Here is an 11,844-nt window from a genome sequence, read left to right on the forward strand (position 1 = left end):
ATGCTGCGGCCCGCGGGGCCAGGAGAGGCCGCCTGGCCCGATGCTATCTTGGCCACTAGGTCCTCTGCGGGCACTTGTCACACCCGGAGCTGTGCAGCAGCTCCCCGCGACTTGCGCCGCGCGCTCTCAGTCCTGCCCGGTGCCGAGCACATCCGCGGCCCGCGTCCACTGACGCCAGTCCCGCCGCTCCCACGCGGGACAAGGGCTGCGTTGGGCCCTCATTGCCCAACTCGAGGTTCGCCTCTTCTTTTTCTCTCCGCCACGGAGCCACATCCCGACATCGCGAAGATTCGCCTTCGCTGGAGCTCCCCGCTCGTTTCTTTTTCTTCCCGCCCGGCACGGCCATCCCCGCTGTCCGGTCCCCTCGGACCCCGAGCCCCGGCGCGCTGGGACGCCAGCAGAGCGGGTCCCGCACCAGCCGGGGTGCGCGGCCCGCGCTCGCCCTTCTCCTGGAGCCTTTGGCGGACGCGGCCGGCCGGCTCCGCGCCCTGTGCGCTCGGGTCCGTCACTTTCAGTTGCCTCGTTTTTTAAAGAAGAATAGCGTTTTTCTTTTCATTTCTAGATTACTGGTGATACTTTTCTCGCACTGGGGGAATTGTTAATTTTTTATACTATTTTAATTATCTCTATTATCAGAGTAGTATTCGTCTGGTCAATTCAATAACATTAAGACTATCCTATCACACAAGTCATTAGTACATGTTATTTTTAATACTGTATGGTTAAAGTACTGGTTTGATTTGTTAATTTATCATTATCAAATATGTTGTTATTGCTTTCCTGTCACTGCTCCATCATTGTAGGGCCTCCTGGCACATTAGTAATACTATTACTAATACCTATGCAATTATTAAATATAGTCTTCCAATAGGTCATGTTAATCTATCATTATTTTTATTTTTACGCTGTATCCCTGAAATGTTTCCGTGCTGGCTCCTCGGTCTCTGTTTGTACTTTGTCACAGTTTCAATAATTTATTTACCACAACTTGTAGTATTATTGTTCTCAATATTCACATTCATTTCCTTCACATCCTTATAATACTTCTTGTTATTTTACCATTATTTGTTTTGTTGGGATTGTTCATAATACTCCAGGTATTCTTCATCACATCGTTACAATATCTTGTTACTTTGTCATTATTTGTAATGTTATGGATCTTAATTCGCTAGTTACTTTTCAATGCATCATTACTTCTTGTTACTTTGTCATAATTTGTAATATTGTTGTAGCTCTTAATACTCTGATTATTTTTTCATCACATTGGTACAATACTTCTTATTACTCTACCATTATTTATAATGTTATTGGGACTATTAAACCTTGGTCATAAATTGTCATATTACTCCAGTAATTCTTGTTGCGTCTTTATTTATATTACTATTGCTCTTAAGATTTTGGTTAACATTTATTTTAAAAATTCACTATAGTATCAATAATAAATTATATGATAGTATTCTGTCAATACTACTAATATTAGTATTTCCCTTGTTAGTATTTTCATTGTTCACCTTTTTCCTACAGTTTTATCATTTTTACACTATTACTATTTCTTATTCTATTGATTTTAATACAATAGTTCTTATCACATTGTTCCATCACTTTGTCTATGATTCTCTCAAATTCGTGATTACAATTTTCACTTGGTTTTGAGAGTGACTATTATTTTATTGTTGTTTTAAAGTCCGAGTACTGTATCAGTTATGCCGCTTAGCCCTGCTTTTTGGGTAATTGCTCATATTTTGATAATTCTTGATCATGGATCATTATTTATATAGTATGCTCCTTGCTTTAATTTTGACGACCCTGTTGCATCAAAGGCACTGAAGTCCAGTGTTCTGATCACGAACGTTTCCACATCGATATTTGCCAAGTACCTGGGCCCTCCTCCTTGGCCTTTCTTATTCTTCAAACACCAATTTCAAGGCCACCGCTCCGCTTGTCTCGTCCTAACCTTGTTCCTTTGGCGCTGGCGCTGTCGTTTCTATGCTCTTGGGCCCTTAGACCCAATTCGTCCGGTTACTAGGAGGAGAGAAGGGCTCGAGCTCCGACCGCTGGGAGTCGGGCCGAGGCGGCAGCCGGATTAGAAACTCTTCTCGCCGCCCTCTTGCCGCCTTGACTGTCCCCGAGGTTCTTACCGAGGTCCTGTTACTCTCCCCCTTTCCAGCGCATCCTCCTCGACCTTGCAGCCTAACCCTGGTTTCGGGGTGGCCCCTCTCCCGCACTCCCGACTCACCCCCACCCACGCCGGGACCCTCACTCACCCTAACTGCGCTGCCGCATGCGTTGGCGCCTGCGGCCCGAGGTCCGCTGCAGGCTCGGGTCCGAGGAGCCCGGGTCAGCCGGGACTCCGACTTGGGGCAGCTGGGTCAGGGTCCCGCTGCCCGCCGCGCCCTCGGGGCCGGACACATCCCGGTTCTGGAGCGGGCCCTTGATCTCCGAGGCTGCACTTTGGGGCCTCAGCTCCCTCCTCCTCCCTCCCTCCCTCCGGGGCCGCCCCCCCTCCCCGCGCTGACGTCGCTGCTGTCAATCAGTCCGCGCCCGCCGCCCCCCGGGAAGGGGGCTCGAGGGTCCCCTGGCTCCGCGGTTCGGGGACCCCGAGCTCGGAGTGGGCTGCCCGCTCCACCAGCGCGCGGTCCGGTGCCCTCTCCGCGGCCCTCGGGCCCCGCCGGCCGGCCCGGGGTGGGAGCCCGCATGGTTTAGATTAGAGGGGGGGGGGGGAAGAGAGGGCGAGCGGCCTGGCCGCGCCGCGCGGCTCCCACCCGAGGCTCGACAACCGGAACGGCCGGCCAGGGGCGGCGGCGCGGACCGCACCCTGGGGCGCCGCACGCCGCGCCGGCGGGGCCGGGGCCCACTTCCAGACGGCCGCCCTCCGCCGAGCCGCAGGCCGCGGGGCCCGCCTGCCCGCACGCACCGCGGTCCGAGCCCGCTCCCGGCCGTGCCCGCTTTATTCGTGAGCCCGCTCGGCGGCCGCAGCGCACACGCGCCCCACCGCCCCGCACGGCGGCTCCCGACCTTTCCCGCCTCACATTCTCACACCTCCGCGCGCCGGCCCGCGCTCGCTCCTGCTGTCGGGTTCCGGGCCCTGTCGCGACAGCCGGGCCGGGCCTCGTCTGGGACCGACCCCGCTGCTCACCGGCCCGCGCTCGTCCGGGCCCAGCGGGCAGCGGGCGCTGGAGTCGGCCGCGGGGGTCACGGGTGAGGGCAGGCCCTGCGTGCGCTCGGGCGGGGAGGAGGCCGGCGGTCCGGCCTGGAGCGGCGGCGGCGGCGGCGGCGGCAGCGGCGGCGGCGGGGAGGTGCGGCGCCGGCCTGAATCCGAGCCCAGGCCCAGGCTCCGAGGTGCCAAGGCTTGGCAGAGCCTCTTGGGGAAACTGCGGACCAGGGCCAGGACTCTGCCAGCAGCTCCCCGAGATCCCGGAGGGCTGAAGAGGAAGCCCAGTGCCTGCTCCAGTCTAGGAAGCCCAGGCGGCTTCGCACTGAGCCAGCCAGCCTCGGTGCCTCAGAAAGTGAGTGCCCCTCAGCCACCTAGACCTCCCGGTCCTGCCTCTGATCCCCTCTGTCTCACTTATCTCTATTTCTCTGTGTCTGACTGTACCTCCCCACAGGCTCCTGCAGCTGCACAGCCACACAGACCCATGTGGACCTCAGCCCATGCCCAAGCCTGACAGCCTGTAACATGCCCAGAACACTGGGGCCAGGATAGGTCTGCCTGCCCGCCCATCTGCAAAGGCCCCAGAGTCCTCTGGCAATAGGATTCCCAGATTAGCCCCTCAGTTCTCAGCGTGGGCTGCATCCCTCCCTCCACTGGTGTCCCAACCTCTCCAATCAGCCTCTGTTCCTTTCCAGATTCTGACCTCAAAATCAGATTGACGGGAACAGGACAGGGAAAATCCTGGATGGCTCTGTCCCTTTTATAATGCTAGGAAATGGAAAGCCAGAATCAGTGCTTTCCCCAGAACCCTGCACACAAAGGGGGAAGCAGAACACCAACTCAGAAAAGCCAGCTGCTGCTGTCAGGAGCCTGTAACCCAGCTCCACAACGGGCCCACTGCTCAAGAATCTTCATCTCCCCCAGCAGTACCAGATCCCACTGCCTCATCTTCCCTTCATGACTTGTCTCATGGAGTCCCAAACCAGGAAGGGGAAGTAAGGTCTAAGAGGGGTGGAGAAGCTGAATCCTCCCCCAATCCTGCCTCCTCCTGGTGTGGAGAAAGGGAAGGCCCTGGTGTTTCAGGAGACGCCTGGCGAGTCATGTTTCCTGTGTTAGGGAGAACTGGATGACATGGCGACTTCTGCGCCCAAGCCCCCTCCCATGCCCTCTCCAACAGCCTGGAGGGAAATCCCTTGCAAGTAAGTAGTGTACAGACCAACCAACTTTTGTGTGGAATGGTGAACAGGGAGGGCAGTGAATCACCAGTTACCTTGGGAAAACTAGATTTAGGCCAGACTCTGGAAAGAGTTTGATGACAGCCATTGGAGGAAGTTCATAATAAGACCATCTAAGGTAGCTCTTTAAAAAAACTAGAGTGGAAACCTCCTATGAGTGCAAGGCTTTCTGGAGACTCATGTGAGATAATCCAAATCAAAACTGACTAGTTCATGATGATGTGGAGAAATGTGATATTGAAGAGACAGGCAAGGTTTTGGTGATGAAAAGGAAGGTGTGGTTGAGAATCCGCCTGCCAACGCAGGGGACACGGGTTCGATCCCTGGTCCAGGAAGATCCCACATGCCGCGGAGCAACTAAGCCCGTGCGCCACAACTACTGAGCCTGTGCTCTAGAGCCTGTGAGCCACAACTACTGAGCCTGCATGCCACAACTACTGAAGCCCGCGCACCTAGAGGCTGCGCTCCACAATGAGAGAAGTCACCGCAATGAGAAGCCCGCGCACTGCAACAGAGAGTAGCCCCGCTCGCTGCAACTAGAGAAAGCCCGCGCGCAGCAACGAAGACCCAACACAACCAAAAATAAGTAAATAAAATAAATAAATAAATAAGAAAAGGAAGGGGCAAAGCCAGCAATTGAGCAAGAAAAGAGGGGAGGTTATGTACACAAATTCTCCATTACTAGAATGGAATACATTATTTTGTTGATTCTAAGACACACATTTTTCACATTTTGACATCTCTGAAATTAGGATGCATCTTAACATCAATGGTGTGTCACAGTTTAAGTAGCAGGGTTTTTTTTCTTAGTGGTACATAAAATAATAGAATAGCGTACAATTGATGAAGTATAGTATTTGCTGATAAATGGCCTGTGGCGAAAGGAAAAAGACCAATTTTTTCCCCCAAGACTTATTTGAGGAGTTCAAACTACAAAAACTCTCCTCAACTAGCTAAGTAAATAGTTGACCATAACCAAGCATCTATCACACCAACTTGGGTTGCTTAGGGGAAAGGTCTCAGATTTGGTATCAGACTGGCCTTGGTTTTGAAATCTGGTTCTGAAATCTTAGCAGCTGTATGACCTTGAGCAAGTCCCTTGACACCTACATAAAATGGGGATAATCGCACCAACCTACTAGCTATTTGTGAGATTTGGCTAAGTCAATATATGTAAATGCCTGGCATGTGGTAGGTAGATAATAAAGGTTAGTTCCCAAGTATTTTTAAAATTAATTTTACCCCACTTCTTTCCCAAAAAGGCTTGAGGTGGTTTATAACCAAAATAAGCTAATAAAAATACAAGTAGAAAGACAAAGTAAGGTCAAGGAAAAAGGAGAAAGAATATATGCTATCGCTAAGTGTTGACAAAGTTGCTATAATTGAGAGAGAAATCTGGCTTACTGGCAACAGGGCAAAATGGTAGTTCTCCATTTCAGAAATGTGGAAACACTATTTCCTTGGTGAAGGATGGGGGGAAAAAACTTTACTCTGGCCCTAAATTTTAAAGTAGCTTCTCATGTAAATGTTTATTCTTATATCTTTACAGTGTTTTATCATTTACAAAGTTCATAGCTACTATCTCATTTGATGTGGTATCAACTCCGTTTTATCTCCATTTTATGGATTCATTCACCCAAAGAAATATTTATCAAGTACTTACTATGTGCCAGACACATAAACAAGAGGAAAGGCCAACTAACCATTCTATTAGTTAGCCAACTGACTAGCTAACCAGTTACTAACTGCAAATTCACTAACAAATGACCTACAAATGTACTAATTAATCACCTATATAATCAGTTCCAAAGGGAGCAGGGGCTACAGGATAAGCTAGAGAATCCCAGTCAGTACAATAAGGTGGCTTGTCCAGAGCCTAGGGTGGGTTTGGTTGAAGATGATTACTTGAGTTGGTGCCATACTGTAGTGAAATGCAATTACAATTTTTTTTTAAATCCTAGGTTTTTGGAGAATTTAATAAATACCAATGTCAAGCCCCAACGCTGACCAACAGAGTCAGAATCTCTGAGAACAGAGCCGAGGTTGAGAACCACTGTTCTGTGCCAATCATGGAAATCCTGTTCCATGCTCTCATAGACTCCCTTCCTTGTAGCTAGGAGTGGTCATGTGACCCAATGTTGGCCAATGAGGCCTAAGCAAAAGACTAGAGAGGAGAAAGGATGTGGGGAATTTTTTTCCCCCTTTCTTGAAAAAGGGGAAGACATAGTCTTCTTTTCCCCTGTGGATGAGATCCTTGGAGTTCTCACTCTCTAGAGAAGACCTTGAGGCAAGAAAGATGAAGGCCAATATGCTAAGGATATCAGAGCAAAAAGAAAGAGTCTGGGTTCCTGATGGCGTCACTGAGCAGGTAAACCTGCTCTTGTAATGTGAGAAAAAATAAACCCTATTTCTTTACATCATTGTTAGTTTGAGTCTCTGTTACTTACAGTCTTACTCCTGAGGCATATGCGAAGGTCCCAGCTCAGTGCTGAGTGAGTCCTTGGGCATTTCATAATGAAAGATACATATCTTAGTGTCCATATGTGTTCTTACACACGTGCACATACCTTCTCGTTCAAATTCAGGAAACAAAACCCCTCCACACTCCCTTCCCAGCCATGTTATTCTATGTGTGCTATAATCTAAGGCCTGGGATCCTTAGTAAGTCCCCCAAAGAGGAAAGATGGGTGAGGCAGCAGGGAATTTACCTGTCCCCTGTGGCTTTATTGTTACCCAGTAACCCCAAATCTTGGTTCCAGATCCCCCAGCCCACATCCCATTGAGATTATCAAACTCAGGACAGCTGGAGTGGGGGCAGGAGCCTGAGCTCACTCTGGAAATTGGAGGATTGAATAAGGAGAATGGGTAGTGGGTGACAGCTACTGCTGCAGGTGCTGCCCTTCTTACCACAGGTGCAACTCTGCACACCTGACCTCTCACCCTGGCCTCCCAGGCCTTCTCCCACAAAGAGAATTAGGAAACTTCCAGTTATGAGGAACTGAGGACTGGGCTGGCCTGATCCTGGACCTGGGTGAGGTAAGCTGGTCTGAGCCCCCCACCTCAGGACTGAGGACAGGGGCAGTGATTCACCAATAACACAGGTGGATCCCTCCTGTAACTCTCACTTGAACTACAGAGATAAGGAATGAATAATCAGATCTGGGTTTTGCACAGTCACAGGTAGCAATATAGACCTTCTGTTCCAGAGTCCTTATCAGTAGGTGGATTCACTGTAGATGATCACACTTTCTTCCCCATTACACTATATGCTCCTGAATTGCCACTTCCTTCCATTTCCTCCAGTAAGACTTCTCTGAAATACACATTTATTTTACAATCTGTCCGAGGAAGGTATATCTGCTAGGGTTGTGTTAGGTTAAAAACAAAATCCTAAGTCAGAGAAATTATTTAATGTTTCAATCCCCCCTGCCCCTTCTTTCCTCCTCTTTCTCCCTTCCATTCTTCCTAAGCATAGATTATCCAAAACTGGCTTTTAATTTGGGCCCTCAAGGATTTCTCTGAACCAGGGGCTGAAGGAAATTAGAATTCAAGAATGAAAGAATATGTGGGCTATTAGAAAGCCCTTGGAATTTGAAGTTTAAAAACCTGAATTCTGGTCCTCAACAGGCTGTTTATAGAGGGACCTAGAGCAAAATCTGCTTTAAGCCTCTGTTTCCTCATCTGTAAAATGAATTTAATAATAACAGCCACCTTACAGGGTAGAAGAAAGCATGAAGTGATATCACATAGATAAAAGTGCTTCCTGGCTTCCACCCCTCTTGCTGCAGTTGGTCCATTTTCTGCTTCTAAGCAATCAGAGGCATGCCCCCGCTGTTAACTGGTCAGACCTCCATACTAACAGTTTCCATTCCCTCACCCAAAGCTGGGCGGATGGCGCTGTCCAAGGAGCCCTGTGCTCAGGCGCCATGCCAACACTGGCACTGAACAGGGCACTGAACAGGGCACAGACCCCAACCTGTGCGTTCCTGGGAGGTAGCGCCCCAGACTGCGGCTCTTCTAGAATTCAACAAGACCTAGAAGGGGAAGGCTGGAAGAAGTCCAGAGGCCCGACCCCCACGTCCCTGCATTTTCTGAAGTTTCTCCCTTGAACACGTTCCTTTATTTATTGGGCCTCATTTAACCTCAGCCGTATCATTTATTTGGTAACTGTCACTCAGCCTGCTCTGGCATTAAGCTCATAATCCTATTGATTTCCTCCAAGCTAGTTGGGGGCTTTCTCGACTTCTCCTCGGGCCAGCCGGGGCTGATTCCCAGTTCCAGTCATTACCGAGAAAGAGGCCCCAGACTGGTAAGGGCCTGCCTGGAGGACCACCTGGGGGTTCCTTGTTCCCACCTTGGCCCTTCCCAGGCTGCGAGAGACAGATTGATGAGGCCTTGGTTGCTTAAGCGTGAGGTAAGACAGCTGAGCGCTCACCTACACCGCAAGGAGTTCCCTGACTGGCTACTGAGGCCATCTTTCAGCTCAAAAGACCTGCGCTTTACCAATCGCAGTTTCGCTTGGCCAGGAACCCCGCCTCCGTCCGCCATCTTGGATTCCGGAGGGCCCAATCACTGCGGGGGGAAGCGGGGAGGGTGGGGCCGAATCTGCAGCTCGCACCCACGTGGCCGCGGGCTTGTGCCTTCTCGCCACCTGCAGCCCGAGTCCGGCCCCTGTCGAGCTGCAGCTGCAGCTCCCAGACACCACCACTGCCCGTCGCCAGAGGATTAGTGTCCGTCTGTCGTTTGGGACAGCCTCGGTGGGGGTTGTCCCAGACCAGGGCCTCCCCTTCGCCATTCCCCAGGACCACTCTCTCAGGAGTCCAGCTTGGGCAGAAGGGATTGCGTTGGGGGGTCCAACAGCCTGGGGTCCTGTCTCTCCCAGAGCTGAGTGGGGTGACGGGAGTCCCCCTCCCTGCCAGGCCTGAACCACATGTGCTGGGAAGTTCATTTCCCCTTGTTTTGCAGAACGGGCTCAGGGATTGACCCCAGGAGTGACCCCAGTGTCAGGAGGTATTAATGATCTCCATACGGGCAATAAACAGGCAGACCGGCTGGCTTGGTGTGGAGGTGCCCTGGAATGGGGCCGCCTTATTAGCCTCACATTCGCTCGAGGGTAGAGACTTAATTAGCGGGGGCTCCCTCATCTGTCTCCCCTCCCCCAAACATCCTTGAGCTCCATGGGTACATGGTTGGAGACACTGGAGACCTCTGGCTGGTTCCTCTGCTCCTTGTAGGCCTCCTCAAGAGGCAACCTCTTCAGGTGTCAGCTTAGCCATTTGTCCACTTCTAACAGGACTTCCAGCTTGCTCCTGATAAAGTCTCTCTTGTTTTTAAAAGCCTCCAAAGGCCAAATCCATGCATTCTGAGTCACCTCACTTTTTTGTCTACAAGAACCCAAGAACAAGAAGACCTTCCTCTTCTTTAACTTAAATCTCTCCAAGCCCTGTTTTCCCAAAGAGCAAAGGGAATAAATAGGTGGTTACCTGCCTTTGGGGGGGTGGGGGTGGGCAGTCTTTAGCTACTGCCTAGACTATGAAAAACACAATCCGATTTATCACATCTCCCTCCAAATTCATTTCCATCAGGTTGGTTACTTGTTCTAGGTGTGTGACTTAACCTCCCAGTCTCGTGGGAGAGACAGACTTGTAAACAAATGCAGTAATAAAACAGGCCCAGGGCTATAATCTATTTCCATATTGAGTGTGATGAGAGTACAACAGAGGGAATAACCAATTCATCCTACCTTGTTCCACAGGGTTCCATGAGGAGATGACATCTAAGTCCATCTTTGAAAGATGAATATGTATGGGATCCTGAGAGATAGAGGATGTGAAAAGGGACTCCCAGGAGAGGGGAAGCACAAGTACAAAGGCACAAAGGGCATGTTTGAGGAGCAGCGGGGCTGCAGTGGTGGAAATGAAGCTTTGTAGAAAGGTAAAGTTTGGAAAGGGTCCTGGAAACCCTGTTAAGAACTTTATCTAGACAGCCATTGCAGGACATTGAGCTCCACAGAGACAGCACCAGGGCAAGTGAGAGCCAAACAGGTACTAGGTAACTCTGAGCCTCGCTGAGGAAAAATAATTGAACACGGGCAAGGAGAGCCTAAGAAAATGAGAGGCAAAAATGTCGTCATATGCATCCTTTGTGCAAACTTGCTGGGAGGAGCATGAGAAAAAGCACCCAGATGCTTCAGTCAGCTTCTTGGGAGTTTTCTATAGACCATATCTATAAGGAGAAAGGAAAATTTGAAGACATGGCAAAGGTGGACAAGGCCCATTGTAAAAGAGACATGAAAACCTGTATCTCTTATAAAGGGGAAACAAAAAAGAAATTCAAGGATCCCAGTGAACCCAAGAGGCTTCCTTTGGCCTTTTTCTTATTTTGTTCTGAGTTTCACTCAAAAGATCAAAGGAGAACATCTGGGTCTGTCCATTGATGATGTTGCAAAGAACCTGGGAGAGATGTGGAATAACACTGCAGCAGATGATAAGCAAGCAGCCTTCTAAAGGAAGGCTGAAGGGAACATATAGAAAGGATATTGCTGTCTGCTGAGCTAAAGGAAAGCTGACGTAGCGAGAAAGAGAGTCATCAAGGCTGAAAAAAGCAAGAAAAAGAAGGAAGATGAAAAGGGGGAGGAGGACAAAGATGAAGATGATGATGAGTAAGTTGGTTCTCTCTAAGTTTTTTTTTTCTTGTCTATAAAGCATTTAACCCCCCTGTACACAACTCACTCCTTTTTAAGAAAAAATTGAAATGTAAGGCTGTGTAAGATTTGTTTTTAAACCATCAGTGTCTTTTTCTGTATAGTTACACTACTGAATGTGTCTCTAGCTAACCCTGTCCTGGTGGTATTTTCAATAGCTGCTAACCTTGCCTGATACAGTGTGGGGATGTAAACTGGCATGGAAATTTTAAAGTAGGTTCTTGCTGGTGCACAATACAAATGAGTTATGTATGGGGATAGTAGTTTTTTCATCTTCAGTTGTCTCTGATGCAGCTTATATACGAAGTAATTGTTGTTCTGTTAACCAAATACCACTCTGTAATTGCAAAAAAAAAAAAAAAAGTTGCAGCAATTTTGTTGACAATCTGAATGCTTCTAAGTAAACACAGTTTTTTAAAATTAGTATTGTCCTTTTCTTAGGTCTGAAACTTTTCTTATTGAGAGGAAGCTTGTCTTTTGCCTTTGCCCATTTTGGATCACATGAACTATTACAGTGTTTATCTTTTCAATATAGTTAGCTGATAAAAAGCTTTTGTCTACAGACCCTGCATATGATGAGGGTAATAAAAGTTGAAATGAGACCAAAAAAACTCCACAGACTACCCCCGAAAAACCAAACAAAAACAAAAACAACAGCAAAACACTTTATCTAAGGGCAATGGGAAGCCATAAATGGTTTTTAGCAGGAAACGGTTCTGGACTGATCAGATTTGTGTTTTAGACAATGATTGCTG

The 11,844-nt window shown here is 49.1% G+C and overlaps 1 pseudogene; it reads left to right on the forward strand.

The window, feature by feature from the left end:
• Positions 1–9,563: 9,563 nt before the first annotated feature.
• On the forward strand, positions 9,564–11,051 carry LOC132354546 (high mobility group protein B1-like; annotated as a pseudogene).
• The last annotated feature ends 793 nt before the right edge of the window (positions 11,052–11,844 follow it).

This window comes from Balaenoptera ricei, chromosome 20, assembly GCF_028023285.1.
Source record: "Balaenoptera ricei isolate mBalRic1 chromosome 20, mBalRic1.hap2, whole genome shotgun sequence".
NCBI lineage: Eukaryota > Metazoa > Chordata > Mammalia > Artiodactyla > Balaenopteridae > Balaenoptera > Balaenoptera ricei.